Consider the following 20,179-nt stretch of genomic DNA (forward strand, 5'->3'; position numbering starts at 1 on the left):
CCCCTATGATCTATACAGTATTTGTAGCTTTCATGTTACATCTGTTTTTAAACTAAAATATTTCATAAATGTAGATGTAGATAATACTTATGGTGATCCGTCAGATGAGTTGTATCTTTCAGAGAAAAATCTGTGATTAATGTTTGTAACAAGCCAAAATTGTAAAAAGTTATGAAACACAGGATAAAAGTTCATAGACAAATCATGACATATGCAAATTTGTAGCAGTTAAAGCTGTAGATTCTGCAGTAAAAGGCACTGATTTATACGCAGATTTTATTGAAACTATAAACTTTTATTGTCATAAAAGCTTCGTCCCTTGTTTGGAGAAATATACGCAAGATTTAAATAATATACGTAGTAATATTTTAAAATGTAATAGACATTATTATAAACAAATACATAGTCGCAATTCGAAAGGTTATTAATCTTATCAATGTAAAGTTTGTCTCAAGAATCTTCAATAATAGAGTCCGTTTGTACTTATCTGACAAATGGTAAGCAAACTCACAATAAAAAATGTTAACATCAACATTAAAGGATATCTTCTGTCTGCCAGACCTTTACTCATGGAAACTAAATGCGTTATTCTCTTCAACGTGTGTCCTATAATTCCACACTATGTGATATTAAACATTTTTAAGCAAATGGGTACTAGAACAATATCACCTATATCGTTTATCAGGGTAGTATTCTCTGCAGCAAGCTTCTCACACATTCTAAGCTTCTGTAGACAGATCTACATCCACTTTCACGATGTAATCAAGCTTCCAGAAAATCTACAGATCAATGTTCAAGATATCACTTACTGTATTTTCATCTCGACGCAACGAACAGTTTATCGTGCTATGTGTGAAAGAAGGAGGTTCATGTGGCCAAGCATTGCCCGAATTCTAACAATAGCTTAAGTCAACAGAATGACATTTTTTTCTTAACAACTCATGAACAAGAATCTGACTTGAATAAGGAAAATTATTCTGAATTAACTGATCAGAAGAATTCTCAACAAGCTGTGCCATATCTCGGTGTATCTATGGATCTTGATATAACTAAGATTTCCAATAAGACAACCTCTTTCTTGATCTACGTTAAGTACGTCTCACACTGTTTCTGAGGAGATTAATAAGGAATTTACTTCGTCACGCTTGGGCACTATCTCACGTTAACATACAGCTGATTCGAGCCTCATTTATCGTAAGCAAGTCAAAACACTGATTGTTCCTATCAAGAAAAAGCAAAAAATTGAATTCTCTAAAAAAATTACTAATTCAGATGAAATGGTTGATTTAGATCAAGTATTAGAACCAATCAAGCATATTATCACACAATGTCCACATACATACGTTCTATATTATGATCAATACAATGAGTTTTTAACCAAAGTCGAGGATAATCCAAATACAGCTAAGTTGTATACTGATTATTTGACTCTACTTATTAGGATGCTTCGTAAAACATACCCTTTCTCTAGTTTCTAGTTGATTTATTAAAAACGACATTTCTAGAATTATTAAGAAGCTTAACGATATGTAGTTCGAACATAAGAAAAAGACGTCTCTGGTTTATCTTTAGATCTTTTAGCCAACTCTGACATTTCCCTTTCCTTAGAAGATTCTTTTCGCAGTTTACAGAAGACTGGATCTTCATTTATACTGGATCATGAACAGTTTTAGTTCTAATCCTCGTACCAATTCAGACCTTAAAATTGTTCTTTGGAACTATAGAGGAATTTCTAAGTATATAGTAAAAAACTCCAAAAATCGATCCAAATTGTGTCGTGTTTGGTATCATTTTTATCGACAGAATACGAGGAATTCATTCGTAGTATTTTTAAAAAAGTTTATTCAAGATTGGAGATTTTCAATAAGTCGCAATGAACATTTTCATTAACAACAGCAGTTGCGGGGCGAGTTCCTTGGGGTGATTCGCCTGTTGGCGTCAGGAACACGTCAGTTTATGGGCCGACAATCAAAGGTTTATGGTTTTTCCGCAAAATATAAATTTTTTTATTATAGATGCTATCATTATTAAAGTGATACAGATGAATTTATTACGTCCTACCGATTAAAGTAGTACAAAATTTTATGCAAATCGGACCATTTTTAATAAAGTTAGAGTAAAATTGTAAAAATCGTTTTTCTATGTAATTTCTTTATAAATCATCCTCACTGTATCGTATTTGGTATTCATTTCGTCGGGAAAACGTAAGGAATTGATTGGCAATACCTGCATCGAAATATGATAAGAAATGTAGAATTGTATACTTGGGAATGCTAAAGCCTAGTCTGATTTCTAGCTTTTCTGACTGCATTGATCCTTAAGTTTCGGACCCTTACTAGAATAGCTCTCCAGGGGTTACCCAGCCCCTGAGATAGGAGGGATGTTCCGGGTGCAGATGGTGTTACGATTTGGGTACAGTTATGTGTTACACTACTGTGTGTTTCTCAGATTGAGTGAGACCAGCTTTTTTATAGTACTGAATGGAATTGCCCTAGGACGGATCCTAATTGTACTGAGTTCTACAACATCGTAAATGTTTACGTTCTAATTTTACTTAATGACAACACTCTCACACATGTCGATACTCACAAAAACAAATTTTCGAATTTAGATCTTGCTTTGTTGGCCGGTACTTTTGTCATAGTCAAACTTAGTGTTCTCGATGATACTTGGGGGTTGGATCATTTTCCTTTAAGTCTTAGTCTGATGGCAGTAAAAGTACATTATTTCAAGAAACGTCGCCGACTCTCCTTCAGGAAAACGAACGGGATGCAATCTTTATTGAAAGAATCATATGATAGTCTTCTTGATCCTTCTTATGACTCTCTAGAAGCCATTCATAAAAACAACTTTTTTACCACAATAGTAACTGATGCGTTTGTAAAAAGCACTTTTACTTCTAAATTAGTTAATGTCAAACCTCTCAGGAACCCTCTACCCTGGTGAGACAACAAATGTTCAAACCTCATTCGCCTTAGAAAGGCTGCATTTAAAAATGGACCTACAGTAGTTGTAAATTATTATATTGACTATAAAAAGTGTAAGGCTGCTCCTAGGAAACATATCAGAAAAAGGAAAAGTGATAACTTCGGAAAATTTGCTGCAAGCATTAAGTTCCAAGTAAATGTATCGTACGTTTGGAGTAAGTGTAGAATTTTAGATGATAAGTGGTCTAGTATTATATTCAACAAAAGCAGCTTCTCAGATCGTATTAATAATATAGGAAAAATTATTAACAACGTTAGTCCTCCCTGAGTAGCTACATTTCCGACTAGTTCTCTTTTTTTTCGAATAATAACGTAGATAAACGGTTTCCTAGCTTGACATTTAATTTTCGTGAATTTAATCTAGCTCTAAACAGCTGCAGTCTTAAGAAGTCCTAAGTCCTCTGGTTTTTTTCTACTGTCTTAAGCTGGCTTTCAACCCGGAAAATTCAATCTTGGAGCGTTAACTTTGACTATTAAGGAGGTCTTTTCCATGAATAAGGATGTGTTGTTATGCTTCCTTGATGTAAAGAAGGTTTTGATAATATTAACATTCATATTCTTCTTAAAAAGCTCTCTGACATGGGCTGTCCTAGTAACATTTTTTACTTCGTTGGCTCTTTATCACATGAACGAAATGGTACATTTATTCTCAATTCATCAGATACAGTAACGAGGAAGGTATTTAAAGGTCTACCGCAAAGAGGATTACTCAGCCCCATTTATGCCATTTATATCAAAAATATTGTTGACGGTCTGAATAGTTTTATCCAAATTTCCCAATTTGCAAATGACGTCGCAGTCTACTATCAAGTTTGTATTCCAAATATTGAAAAAAAGTTTTGGAAAATGCGGTTTCAGTCATTAACGAAAATTTTACTCTCCTTGAGCTTTCACTGTTTCCCAAAAAGTCTGTTTTAGTTCACTTATCTCAGAATCTCGCCTATTAAGCCTTCAAAAGTACGCGTCTGCCTTTTCCGCTGAATATATTGCAATTAAAACTGCCTTTGTCTATACTTTTATTCTAACTAGATATAATGTTTACATCTATTCTAACTTTTTCAATGCACTAGAAGCATTTTGTAACTATTCCAGCAATGTTAAATCTAACCCTTTTCTACTCGATATTCTTAAACTGATAAATTCCCAATTTACGATCACAAATAAACTCTTTCTTTATTGTTTCCTTCTCGCATTTGCATTTCATTTAATGAAAAAGTGGATGCTCCAGCTAAAGAAGCGTCTCTTCTCAAAATTTCTTCTAATATTCCTGTTCTTTACTTCGATTTTTCTTACAGTTTTAGAAAGCAAGCTAGGACGTTAACGATCGGAAGAATCCTTGAAGATGCTGAATTCAAACTTTGAACTCCAATCTTTGAACTTCAAAGATATCAAGTTTTTCAGTTGTTTCTATTATTTTAGCTCTAGGTCCTGGTACGCACATCATAGTTTTAGAGACTTCATCTGCTGAATCAACAAACTTTGTTCTGATCACCATTAGCTGAAGGCTTGCCTTTTTAAAATCAATCTTGCTACTGATACGAGTTCCTGCATGGTTGTTTAGTGCAGAATCTTAACCATATATTAGGACAATGCCCGATTTACGATAATAATAGAAATGTTCTAATACATAAACTTTACAACACGGTATATTTTCACCTTATATAATAGATGCCTTTTTTAGTGAACCTTCCCTTTAATTATTATCCATAACTTTCTAAACACTCATTGTTTGTACCTTTAGAAGGGAATTTAGAAATGTATCCTTATAATTGTCAGCTCTAGATTAAGGTATCATTAAATGTAACTGTAATGTATTTTTGTAACGTTAGTGTAAAATTCGATATAATAATAGGTACCTAATAATATTAGGTAATAATATTAGCTTAATAAAAAAAGAAGGTGTATACTCATATAAGTACTGAAGTGCAACTAAATTTCTTCAAGTGGTAAAATAAAATTCATTTGCACGATTCACGTGATCAAACAAAGTTTTATTAAATTAGGTCGTTGTCTAAATTAATAAATCAAATTAATAAGATTTGCAAAGAGGGAACAAAAATTCCGCAAAATAAAGCCGAATAAAATTTGTGCTTTCTTTCCCTTCGATTATTATAATCGTGAGCCGTCAGAAGAGTCAGCTAACAACCAATCAAAGAGATTACCCTCCAAAGGTACTGTTCCATCGATATTCACCCGATGCAATTGCATAATCGTCGCGTCGGGGCCCCAGTGAGTAGCAAGCGTGCATGTCACGAAACACGCAATCCAAACCACGTTATGAACACATGGAAATCATAACAGACCCCCAATGCATGTATAATACCTTCTCACACTATTCAATCTTCTTTCTCTCTTTCTTTTCCTTTATCATTTCCTTCCTTCCTTCCTTCCTTCCATTCATCCTTTCTTCTCGCAGTACGCCAAGAACCAGTAAGGAACCAACGAATAAAGAACACACGATCCTTTGGAGGGGTATACTGATACTTCCGCAAAAATCGAATATTCTGACTTCTTGGAGTTTCGAAGATTTATTGTCTTCCGTATGGTTGGTCCGATGTGTCACAGCTCGTACGAAAAGTACAGGATACCATGTGTATGGACAAACAGAAAAAAAGTATGATTGCATGTCGTACTGTATATACAGAAATGATCGTGTTGCCCTGCAGGTCCTCAGGGCAGTTGAAGTTAGTTAAACTGAAAACATAAAGGAAAATACTTCAGTACAAGATAATTTCAAAAACAATAAAAAGTAATGTTTGAAATATTTCAAACAAGGTTGCATAAAAATAGAATAATTAGTTTCGTAAGCAAATATTGATTAATAAAGATTGACATTTTTTAGTCAGTGCTACACCATGAAATAGTGCCTTTCTAACATTGATTGTGATAACAAGAGAAAATAGGAACGTCTTTCAAATCAAGTAAAATTATATCGCACAAGTGTTTCAGAAGTAACACAACTTAAACGAGTATATTTTTCATGAAAAACCAAGAGCCACTTATAATCTTAAAAAAATTATAAAAGGGGGAAATTCCCTCTAGATATAGTTAATGTCCGGTATTAGGTGTCATCTGATATTAGGGGTACTTCCCGGAGATACATCACAAGTAAAGTAATTAACATTTTTTTAATGGTGCATCAAACTTCACATTTGACACACTGTATCAAGTCTTTCTCAAATGATTCCTTACAAATAAGACATTGAGTAACTTCTTCATTACAATCTAATTCTTTTATGTTTCTTTCATTATTATCCCCTTTTTTTAATTGTATCTTCCCCTCATAGTCGGTTGAGCGGTATGTATTGGATAACTGGACAGTCAGTACTGGACGACAAACATGTAAAAACGGTTAAGATCATGGTGAACTTAAGTACAAAGGAAACTGCAAAGCAAAAACTTTTTATTATACTCAAAAGACTAAAGATAATACATATATATATTAAAGAATAAAATCATTTAATACGTAAAATGAATTTTAAAAAATAACTTTCGACGTGCTCAATATTAATGTACGTAAACGTTTAATGTGTGACAAAATCGAAAACAATCGAATAAACAATATGACTCCAAATTATATTAAACATATCAGCTATATTTATTTATTCCTTTAAGCGAAATGTTACTGTCTGTTAAAAATACTGATAATTGACTTAGGTTGGTACTGCACGATTCTCTCCTTCTTATCGTTTAATACCTAGTAAAATTTTACAAACATAAGTGTTATAAATTTAGATATTGAGATACTGACAACAAAGGTGTCTAATCCAAGTAGTTTGGAAATACAAGTTAACTTAAACTCGGTTTCAATCATTCAAACTAAATCAAGTACTGAAATATTATAGTACCTTGATTATTCAAGGAAACTTGAAAAAATTCAATTTGTTCGAATAATTTGGGTGCTTAAACAATTGAACAACTTGCTTGCATTCAAGGTACTTAAACTAAAACAATGATATAGGTCTCGGTGAACTGAGGAAAAGTGTATTATTTTTAAGTAGTATCTTGAAGACTTTGTCGTCAGGCTCCAGACAATATGTACTTTGCAATTGCGAAACACATAATGAAATATAGAGACTTCCTCCACTCACTGATCGTGAAGAATTATTTACTATGTTTTGTATTTCATTACCGATAATCACTGCTGTATGCCTTCAAATGTCTGAAAAATGATTAATAAAGATTTTGATTTTTGCGAACAAAATTAATAGTTGTTAGTTATCGATTATGAGTATGCTCGTTAATGTAGGTAATTTACAATAATTATGGTTACATTGACATAAGGCTCAAATAGAATAGCCTTCTTCATAAGTAGTAATCGTTGTTATCTGAGATAAGTAGGTACTATACAATAAATTCTCTCTACTTTATTCTGTATTTTATGGGAAAATTACACAAATCTCTTATATTACCTTATACTTTTGTATTCCTAAATTAATGACACATTATTTTCTTTGCATAGGATATTTTACTTTATGTGTGTAAATATAATTATCTTTATGAGTTTACAAAATAAGCAATAAATTTAAATAAATAAAGTCACATTAAGATTTTATAACTTATTATTTGTACTGTTTCAGATGTAAAACCAATCCTCTAGTTAGTCATATGTATTGTACTTTTTTCCACCACTTTTTCAAGAATTTATGAACTATATAAAAACGTTAGTAGGTAGGTATATTATACTGTCTCGTATGGGAAAATTGAAGTTTTAGATCCCTACAATAAGGAAGTCACAATCTAATTTCCTACTGTAATGGAGTCCTTCCGAGGTCGTGTTGAATCTTGTTCCGGTATACGATATCGAAAGATTGATCCACAGCATCTGGCACGCAACATCCTGCGAAATATACGAGTCATCGCGTGACCTACAAAGAAAATGAATGAAGATACTATGGAAGAAGATCAAAGGAAAGGGGAATGTATATATCGGTTTTGATGAACATGTTTTTCATGAAACTGAAGGAGTCGATCACTGAATCTTGTTGCTAAAGGTGCGAGGTAGGTGTTCACAAGATCAAAGGATACACGCTTTTCCGGCTGAAGATTTAGCATTGTCTAATAGGCTCCAATAAGCGGCACCTAACTGCTCTAAAAACCCGTGTAATGTGCCCAGTTGTGCCACCCATGTGGAAATCCAGCGTCGTACGAACCAATAAAAGCACGATCTCAAATGAAAAGAACAGCCCACATTTTCACGTGATTCCGACTTATTCCCCTAAATGTAATAAGCCTACAACGTTACATTTTACCTGTCTTACAGAGGAGCGAAGTTTCCTTGATGCAATTCTGTGCTTCTCTTAGTAATTCCAAAATAAGTTTACAAATAATAGGTACAAAAGTTAGAAAAGGTTAAATATCGTGTGTTATAAAGGGACCATCGCTGTCTTTTTAAATGAGACCACGTATATATTTTGTACAAAATTTGTTTATTGGAATTAAATTAAATATTCTTTTTTTATTCTTTTTTTTATGTACCTAGAGGGTCTAATTCTGTTCTGTAAAGTAATATTTTCTTTTTTATGTTCTGTATATCAATAACTGTATCATTTATTGACAGTCAGGTTTCTGCCTACTTAAAAATAATTTCTTGTAAACATGCACACAGAACTTAATGTTTCAAGATGTAAAACTTAGTTTCTTAAAGTTTCCTTTGATCAAACATAGATTTCTATCTTCAAGATTATTTTAAAGTCCTTATGCCCCATGCTACTAAACTCATCTTAACACCAATTACGATACTGTGAAGTTAAAAATACATGGTGTTTTCTAATGTTTTTTCTTATTTGTTAGTCTAATCTCAATAGGCAGAAGATCAAACTTTTAATGTGTCTCAAAGTGATTAAATAGAAGTTGTCACATTGACCTTCTATTCTCATTAAGTCAAAGTTAACAACAGATTAAATAGTTATTCACTATAACTATACATATGAAACATACACTACAATAATAAAGGTACACATAGCGTATACATATGTATTTTGCATAAGATTACAAATAAAATGTCCTGAATAATTTGTAATTAACTGTGTCATTTCTTTAAATCTTTTGTTTAGTATCAGTATTATAAAACATAATACAAAAGGTGAAAAGAAATAAAACATCAACCAGTTCACTTTTCTTTACCTCTCATACCTGCTCAAGAGAATATATTCTCGTGTGAAATGCGAAGAAAATCTATGCCGACCACCCATTGAGGCCACAGTGAGAAGACGAGTTAGGTCACAATACATCCGTGAGATCTGAGAAAATTTTAAAATAATGACCATGCCAGAATACTGTTACAAATTTTCAGACTCAGCAGGTATCGGCTTATGACCGTAAAGAGGTTCTTTTCATTAAAAAGATATTTCCACTTCCACCTTATACCATCGCCCTTGATAGTATGTGCACAATGTCTTTATCTGATTCATACTGTTCATGTTGCATGTATTTTGCTTTGTAGTCACTAATCTAATTGTAAAATAAGATTACAAAACTCTTCAATTATTAAACATGGCGCATCTAAAGTTTCATTTTACGCAGTGCATATAGGAGTATTTGACTTGAAAAGCTTGCTAAAATTAATTCATTTGTTTTATTAAATTAAAGTGCGTTGAAAATATAGTGTGATTATTTAATATAATAATTATTTAGTAGATCTTTATCGAAACACCCATTATTCAAACATTCTATTATCTGAACAACATATTCTTATCAAGACACCATATATAAATATACATACACTATTTACTACCTGTTTTAGAACAAAATTTATTTATAATGATTTAACACGAAATTGATACAGTACGCGTTTATAATGTCGATTAGAGAGGAATGCACAGTAGTGACAGTTTAAGATGAATACGAAAGTAATTGAAAACCGCAGGAATTCGGTTACAAATTAAAGAGAAATTAAAATTTTGAGGCACGCTGTAATCAATTTACAATATTTAAACCTGGTATTCAAGAATTATATAGCTACATATCTACTGGTGCAGAAAAATTTCTTGGAGATAAAGTTGCTGTGGTAAGTTTGAAACAGGAACTTAAAAAGTTTGTGATCGGAAGTGGATTCGCTATGGATAAAATTTATTATGTCGATGAAACGAATTCAGTGTAGAAAGTATTATTGAAAACTACTTTAATTTTCTATCATAAAGCAACAGTTTCTAGTCATGAACCTAGTAAAGACCGTGTTACAACGCCAGATTATGTAAGTTTTATAAAAACTTACCAGTTTGATTAAATGGCAAAACCAATCTCGATCGTTAAAGTGTTAATTAATAAATAAATGAATAGATAATTAATGTTATAGCATGTTATACAATGATATCTTGCTGTTTGTATATGTAGATGCTGAATTTTTGTTAAAAAATGTACATACAATCGAGAATGGGCTACGAAATTTTCAGAAACATTGGGTAGCAGTACGATAAAAATTTAACACCACTAGGCTGAAACATTGTCAGCGTTTTAGTTGCAGTAACCTCATGACAAGAAGTCACATAAAAACCTTTTTATGGTCACTTGAAAGGTTTTACATTTCTGAGTCGAACTTTCTTGAAGATGGTTCTACACTAGGAAGTGAGCAGAAAAGAGAAAATGGGTTTTCTCTGAAAAGTTGTGAAAATTCAAACGATTCTAATTTTTATAAAAAATTTATTTTACAATCCAAATCACCATGAGTTTGTAGGCTGATAACTCGACTTTACAATGAACCGTTTACCAGTAAATGTAGGATATTCCATTTTGAATAAAAAGTGTTCCATCAGTACAATAACACACAAAGTACACAAGATACGCAGGATGCAAGTCCAACCATGTAAACTCAGTATAACACAAGTAGAATGCTGTTTGATTTACATAGCTATAACAATTAGAATTAAAATTAATTTTTATCTTCCACATTTCAATGTCAGTGATACATTTCACTTAAAGTAGAACAAAACAACAAAAAATTGTAAATCGACTTTTACGGAAACTATTAGATACATAAGATCTTGGTTTTGAAATTCATGGTAATATGGATTGCCAACAGAATTTTTTAAGAAAACTACAACCGTTTGAACTTTTATGATATTTTAGAAAAAAAACCATCTTCACTTTTCCAATTGCTTTCTAGAACCGAAACTCAGTTGAGAAATGTATAAGCAGTAGACGATTCACTTTTTAAAATGACCCTAGGAAAGTTATTGTACAACTTCCTTTTATGAAATAACAATAAATAAAAGAACTGACAATGTTTTGGCCTAGTGGTCTTATACTTTTGCCTGCTACTGTACGTATATAAATTACCATAAGTTAATATAAAGTAAAATATGAATTAAAATGAGATTATAAAATATGTCTTTAAATAGATAAAATAAGTTTTATAGGTCAAATAAATGAAGTACAAATATTTTGTAACATTATTAAATTTTACATGACTTTAAACTTTAACCCTCGCCGAAGGACGCCTGGGTCCGAATGGATCCAAATGGACCCAAGCGTAGTCCAGAATCATAGATCCAGGTAATCAACAGTAATGCAAGGGTTAAATATATATTTGGCTTTTTCCCTTACCCTTTGGATAAAATCGAGTTATATAATACCTTTGGAAAATCTTATTTCCTTTCGAACCAAATGATTTTATCAATGGAAGATTGTCATTTTCTCATTGCATAAGGCTCAATTAAAATTTTGGACGGTGTTCAAAGTCTTTTCCGTCATCTGATTTTTTATTAGCAGGAGAAATATATCAAGCATCCGATTTTACCCTACTTTCCCCTATTATGCTTTTACATACATAGTACTTACATGACTCACAAGGGAAGCTCAGTGAGTGTTAATCGCCGATTTTAATGAAACTTTGTACAATTATTCTATGGTCCTATCTAAGAATTTTGCCGTACAAAGCAGCTGTCCATACGCACCTTTAAGGGAGAAACTATCCCTTTAATACAAGTCGCCCTTTTCATTTCGGTGCTTATAGCTCACAAAGTACAAGCGTTATAAAAAAATGTTGCATACAAAAATTTTACTGTTTTTCAAGATCTATAAGATGGTTTTAAAAGAATTTTGAAAAAATGAATTGTTAACAAAAATTCAATTTTACACCCCCCCCCCCCCCCTTCCCCCCCTCCGTTTCTAACAAAAAATGTTTTTATTTCAGATAAATAAAGAACTTTTTGTTGTGAATTCAGCGTTGTATAACAATATACAATTATTCTATTTCTTGTATAGAAACACGTTGCATCATTTCTGCGTAATGTAAGATTTGCCATTATTGGTACTGTGAATTGAAGTAAATACCCAATTATTACATTTTTCATTCTGATTTTCGGGTGTTATCGTTATCGTTGTTCGTTACAATGACACGGCAATAATAACAAACCTTATTTTCTGACCCTTAAATGCTACCGGTAATGCAATATAGTTTTTGTATACATATGACTTGTGTATGGAATGGCACAACTTGCATTGTAGTTGGCTGTTCTGAACGAAAGAGGAAAAATTAAAAGGGAAGAGAAAATAGCAATATTAGTTAATTTTATCCATGACTTTTTGTAATTTTTATTTATTTCAAAATTAAAAAACATACAATCTGGAATTAAAAAACATATAATACATACTACTGAAAGTAGTGTAGTATTTCGATCTCACCGTCTACAATAACGGAATAGGATTCCATAATACAATCTGAGATTATATTCTGTTAATGTATTCATCTATTGTCATATACAAAGTTTCATTAAAGTCGACGATTAACACTCACCGAACTTTCCTTGTCAGGCAAGTGCTTTAATGCATAGGTCTATATTCATAAATTGGTTTCAGAGAAACACATATAACAAACACCGTATTATAGTTCTATCTAGGATAATCTTCTGAATAACTTTGTAATTATTGTAAAACGAGTAGACCGAATAAAAAATTATATATTTGTATTTCGGGGTCAGATAAGAAATCAGGAATAATGCTTAAACATCTAAAAGCTGTAAAATATAATCCTGTACTTACTGTAATAGATTGTCAAAGAAAAATTGCCGATTAATAAACACAATATTCTAACTGAGTCTAACTTCTACACTTGAAATTTTCAAAATTCTCTAGTAGGAAAATGAACACCTTCTCTAATCTGTGATTGAGCTCATACTGCTAAAAAGCCAACTCGGCGCTAATACCACGCGATGGCTGCAAACAGGAATTTTTGTCTTGGAAAAATAATAGTATCCTGTTTAACCCTACTTTTACCTATTTATATACTACTTCATGTAGAAAATACAAGCTATTTAATGATATAAAATTTTCATTTCCATTTGAATAGTTTACGAGGAAAAGGTAGAATGTTAATTTTAACAAATTTTGAGCTTAACATTGTTTAGCATGCTTCTGTGTGTGCTCTGTCACGTTAGCTACATCGTATTGCAAATTAACATTTTTACTTTGACATATAAGAAAATGTGAAGTTGTGACATTATATTGGATAATAAACTTAAACTTTTGATAAAACATGCCGTATGCACTGTACAGTAAGTATGTACCTAAGTATCGATAACGAATTGGAAGTTAAGAAAACATTACATTTTCTATTTTTGTTTCTTCGTTTTCGTTATTAATAGTAAGGTGCTAGCAGTCTTCTTATCCTGGATCTCCACAGACATGATTTATGAAGATGTGTCGACAACGGTATAACGTAAGCATATGTATATGCATATATATATATACATAGTTGTATACAGTGAAAGATTTGTCAATAACCTTAGTAACGGTATTTTACCTTCAAACTTGTTTGAGCTTTAAAGTATTGCTTGAACACTTCAAACAAAAAACAGAAACAAAATTCGTAAACTACAGAAATCGTATTCCTCCGAAAGTAAAGAAAAATGTACTTCAAATTGTGAGAAATGCTAATTGTTAAATGATTGAGAAAAGGTTTTTTACTATTTACTACAGAGAAACGACTTTCAAAAAACCGAAAGAAGAATATTATCTAGAAAGTGTGGAACAGCTTTTCTCGCCTATCAAAAACTAATAAAGTGTATAATCTTAAAAGAAACATTGGTTGTACTGACGTACAAGTTCATACATAATATGCACACGTCCATGCAATTACAACTATAATGTCATAGGTATCCACGTGAAACTAAATTCGCGCGAAATTGCGTTTAAGTACTTACTATTATTACAGCCTTGGTGTATGTACTGAAAAGGATTAGCTGCAATGCTCTCCAAGAAACTTATCATGGGACACGTATTAAACTTACATACGGTAAGTCATGGATTTAATTATGTGCATTTAGATCGTTAGTTAATTAGGAAAACTACTACAATTCATTTTTTCTTTTCTATGCGCTTCATATTCAGTTATTATATGTCTAGTTACACGTTCAGTTTACTTAATTCTAAAATAAAAAATACATTATCTTTAGAACATTAACATATGAATTTAATAATAATTTGTGAACAAATTCAAGAAGACCTCATAATATTTCTCCATATAAAACTTCTCCATATAAAACAAGTTTTACTGGTTATTATAACAAAACGGTACACATTCATTTTGCGGACAAAGGCATACAAGACATTGAATTTCTTAGAAAATATGTATTATATGTATGTATAAACAGTTTAAAAGAATTTGAATTGCAATGCATTTGTTTTATAATGTACATATATTTCTTTGGTTTAAGTGAATTAGATTTTTTTACTTGTTATTACTTAACAAATTACATTTATTAATTGAGAATACGTCCTGAAGGTCATTAGTAACCTTTTGGTCTTGATACAAAAGTTGGTTTTTACATAAAATAACAAACATTCGAGTGATCCTACTTTTGTTACTGTAAATTGGGACATGAAAAAATTGTAAATACAAGGAAATACATTTATGTCGATGTGTCTTACCTATATATGTGAATCAATTATAACTTTTCCGTTTCCTTTCCTGGGGGTATAGAATTTATTAGTATGTAATATTCCAACTACAATATAATTAATTAAAATACTTTAACGACATTAATAGTTACATACTAATTTGATAGGCAGTAAAAATGGGTTTTTAATTAAATATAGAAATTTTTAGCTTCTTTTCATATATTGTCACTTCCCTTGGCGAATCATGATTTCTACGCCACTCATTACAATAATTCCTAAATATGGATTTAGTTGTAGTACTTCTATTTTCACTTTTGCTATTTCGTGCATCTCCGGAGATAGTTATCTTCATTCAATTCGATACTCTCAGTTGGACTTCCAAAGTAGGTGGTCTAGCTAAACCAATTTCAGGGAAATCACAATACCCAGTAGCTTTTCATTCGAGTTAAGAAAAGATCAGGGCACAATCACATTAATTTTAACCAGAGAGGTATTTCTTCTGTTCGCCAATGAAGATAGAAGATCTAGGTAGCTGTTCGTGTCGAATTGGTGACAATTGTGTCAATGTACTTGCCGCCAGCATTCTCTAGTAATTCGTAGTTACTGAATGACGTCGTCGGCTTTTTTTTAAAAGCAAAACTTCACGATGAAAAATCTAGAAATGATATCCTTCAAAGCTTTTCAATGAGTCATTTTAATCATGGTTAGCGAACATCAAATCGACCGTGACCTTATCAGTTTCTATAATTGAATAGCAAGTTGGACTAACGTGTTATTCACAAACATCAAAGCTAAATAGTTATTTCGTAAAGAAATAAATATTACGAAGCCCTTCCTATCTCGACACATCTCACTATTCTTCTTAATATCTTTGATATTAAAGTAGATTGATAAATATGTCCTTAGTAATATCTGGCTTACTATTAGTATTTGACTTACCTATTTTTGAATTTATTTTTAGGGTTATCCAAAACATCGAAACCTCGAAGCTCCTTGAAATCCAAGAAAGTTTCAATTTTTGAAATATTGCACTTTCTTGTGATTCGAAATTCTCGAAACCCAGGTAAGAAAGAAATATCTAAATTTAAAGAACTTACCACAAAAATATCATTCTGAAAGATTTTTCCGTACATACGGCATTATAATCGGATATAAAAATTCAAATGTTCTTAAATAGAAACCTGATTTTGATATTTTTTGATATTGTTATTATTTGTTTGTGTTTTGCCTAACCATAGCCAATAAAGATTTACCGATACAAACACTTTGTTGATACATCAGTTCTTACAACAAAACAGTTTCGAGAGTTTCGAGTCTCGAAATCTTACAAAATCTTGGATTCGAATTTCGAGAATTTAAAATTTAGGTTCCATACCAGTTCTATGTATTTTAATACGTTGATCGCCAATGTTTTAAGTTTTATGACTACTTTCTACATAGATACTCTCTAAAGAGAAAGAAAGAAACGAAAATAGGTGGAATTGACAATGAGACTCTACTTCTATAATAAAATTATTCCCTGAAATGATTCACAATTGAATCAACTAGAAACAACTTCGTAATAGAGTGATGCTTAATAATTGACAGACAACACGTGTTATACGAGTTACCCTTCAATTTTTTGTTACAATTTTTTCTATACCAGAATTTTGAATAAAGATGCTTGGTATCAGATCAATCAATGTCTCCCACGCTTCCTTTTTTCTTCTTCCTTAATCTCGTGCTTTTTCCCTCAACAAGGTACCTGTTCCCACACGTTCTCTTCGTAATAGAACCGTTATAGCTTTCACTCTTCATAAAAAAAGAAAGGATGTATTTTTAATAAATCGGATGATACTTCCTTTTAATCGACGGAAGTTAAGAAATTAGAAAAGGTAATGTATAGAAGCTGAATAACTTTACCGTATCCTATTTACACTATTATAAAATGTGATAGATCGAATAAATTGTTCTTTCTGTACTGGATAAAATGAATAGAACATGTGGTAAGTACAGAAAATAAAAAATTTGAGTACCTATTGTTAGTTTATCCTCATCCCAAAGTTAAATTGTACCTACTTTCACCTCATTGCACAGCGTACTGTTATTGTCAGTACAGTGCATTTAGACTAGAGATTGTACAATTGAATGTAAAACATGTAGTATTTTCACCAAAGACATAGATGTTTTAAATTTTTAAAAATTTAATGATACATGAATTAAAAAATGAACACATTGTATATGCTTTCAGTATTTGTTGGGAAGAAAGTAAAATTTCAACTACAAAATCTATAAGAAATTCCTCTCAATATTTAAATACTCTTAAAAATTATATTACTCCAAATTATAATTACGTCAATTATTAAAAACGAATGTAACGCGAGGCGTTTCTGTTACCGAAACGTAAATATACGTTAAAAATTGTCCATATTGTCCGTGGTTTACATAATTTTATTAATAAATAAACCAGTGCACACAAGTTATAAATTTTGTATATTAACACAGACAAGAAATTAGTTTTTATTACTAAAACAAAGAATTACTTTTAACTTTAAACTGATTGTTTTTCAGCATTTGTTGATAAGTAGTCTCCTATTTTACTAAACATTATACGTGTACGAGGGTTATAGAAACAAATAAATTTCATTAACAGAAACGGAGATAGAAAGTAACAAAAATTTTGTAGTAGTAAAGTGCAAACAATAAGAATTGATATAAAAGTAATGAACTGAAAGGCCGCTGCATTGGCGTGCGCATCACATAAAAATTGCCGCGAGATATACGACGCCGTTACTGAGACTGGAGCTAATTACCACCCAGAAGCGACGTTCATATCTTCGGTAGTAGTGAATCAGCGTTGCCTGACCTCCTATTGACGACCATACAACCTGACCTTAGTGTCGACCTCACCGATTTATTTGCTCGTAACAAGATAAAAAATCCAAAGAATAAAAGAAGATAACGCGAGTAGAGAGTTTTGCATGCATGCCAAGTTAATATTCATCGTTGTTCATATATCTTTCATCATCCATGTCGGCGTTTTCGTCGTCAACGTCGTCAACTTCGTCGTCGAAGGTAATCATCGTCATCTCTGCCGTCGTTGTTCGGCTGATACAGCTCCCATGTGAAAAGAACAAGGAAGCAGCAATTTTCGCCAGGCTTGGCTCATCTATTTGTCAAACATTGACACATTGGTTTTTTGTCTCAAATAATTACTCCATATTAGAATAACTGTATCCTATGTGCTGTAATACCAACGTCCAATATTGATTCACATCTGGTAACTTAATACAAAATTAGATTTGTTACGCGTATCAAGGTGCAATCTCATTTATATTCAATTGATTCTGCACTTGCTGTTATAACGGTATGAAATCCGGTTCTTGAAAAATTGTAATGATGGTTGTTGAATTACACCTTTTCTTAGACCAACAGTTTTAGGCCCGCTGCAGAAGAGCGTTTTTTTGCCTCCCAATTTTTTAATTGTGGAAAACAAGGAAAGACATACGAACGCGGCAACATGGTAGCACGTTTACAGCAAGTTGTAGCGGCAAATTCACGCAAGACGGCAGAACAGGATTTGCATTCTTTTGAAAACATACAAACGTGTCGCCAAATTGCCGCGTTCGTACGTCTTTTCTTGTTTTCCACAATTGAAAATTGATAATTATCCTTTTTGCTACAACGCGTTGCAGTAAATCAACGCGGCAACAAAAAAACGCTAGTCTACAGCAGACCTTAGAGTAAAGCTACCGGGTCGAAAGTATTGGTTAGTTTAATTGAACCTCATTAATTTCTTCCTTAGTACTAGATATAAATGGGATTTAACAGTAAATATATGAAATAAATAAGTATTATTTAGAACCACAAATACAGAACTTATAAATTACCTCTTGCTTTTCGATGTATCTATTTTCTTTATATTATTTCAAATACTTACATTATTACCTTATTTTTCCTTTCATTCCATGTATGTATCAATCTTTTTATATTTGTTATATCATTATTTTGTTTTTATTGTACAAAAAATGAACAGCACCTATCAATTTGACTAATGCACTTATAGGGAAAGGAAATGGAAAAAGAAAGGAAATTTTTATAGTTAACCCTTTAAGTGTGTAGCAGGTACTTTGCCCGAGCAACATGAACTGTGCCCAAAATGTCTAATCCGTACATTGTAAGCCACGTATAGTTACGGACAAAATTGAGTGAACAGCTAAAAGAAACAAGCATGAAAGTAGTATTACAATTATACATTTCAATTTTATATATTACATATCTTTATAGTATATAGATTATTTAGCGAAAAATTCAAATTAATCTTTACATTTGAGTTGAAATAAGGTATATTAAAGAAAAATGTTAGTTGATTGTCGAGGAACAAAAATAAGTGGACAGGTAATAAAATACATAAGAAACATAAAATCAGTATTTAGTATGCCCACCCTTAGCTGCAATAATGGCTTCTAAACATCGTGGAACTATTTGCCAAATTTTCAATATAATTTTTATCAGTATTTTCAAATGCCAATTGCAAATTTTTAAAACAATCGTTCTTGTCCTTCCGTTTTTCTAATGGCACTTTCGAATGCACTACACTCCATAAGTTTTCTATTGAATTCAAATCCAGACTTTGTGCCGGCCATTCCAACAGTTTAGTATTTAAACCTTTAAAAAGTTTCTTTGTTTTTTTAGCAGTATGTTTCGGGTCGTTATCTCTCTGCAAAATAAATTCTTCGTCGAAATCCATTTTTGTAATTGCTTCTTCTAAATTTTCGTTTATTATTTCAATATACTTGTCAGCATTCATTATTCCATCAATCTGTACTAAATTACCAACATTGATCCACAAAACACACCTCCACAACATTAATGACCCTTCTCCAGAAACAATTGGTGTAATAAACGGCCTTTTGTATGCTTCAGTTCTTTCTCTCCATACATAATACCTCTTTCTTAATTCTTCCAATTCAAATTTGCTTTCGTCACTCCATATTATGTTTTTTTAATGCTATTACCATATTTACATATTTTCTAGCAGCGGCTAAATGTTTTTTCATGTTGGTTTAGATACTTTTTTCTGGGTCTCACATTTTTGCTGCTAGGTAATTGCTGGCTTTTACATTTGTACCACTAAATGACTTCAGCGGCGCAGCTAAAAAGCTGTCAAAATCCGTCAAATTTTGAATGAAAAAGTTAATAATATAAGCTAGTCCCGGACAAAGAAAAGTATTTAAAATCTAAAAACACCAAGTAGTTGAGTTCGGTTTGAACTGTGGTTGCCACAAAAATTTCTACACAAAATTAACTGACAAAAAATCTCTAAAAAATTAATCTAGCCAAAAAAAGCATCCAAAAAATATTAATTCCACGTA

This window comes from Calliopsis andreniformis, chromosome 1 (assembly GCF_051401765.1).
Source record: "Calliopsis andreniformis isolate RMS-2024a chromosome 1, iyCalAndr_principal, whole genome shotgun sequence".
Taxonomy (NCBI): domain Eukaryota; kingdom Metazoa; phylum Arthropoda; class Insecta; order Hymenoptera; family Andrenidae; genus Calliopsis; species Calliopsis andreniformis.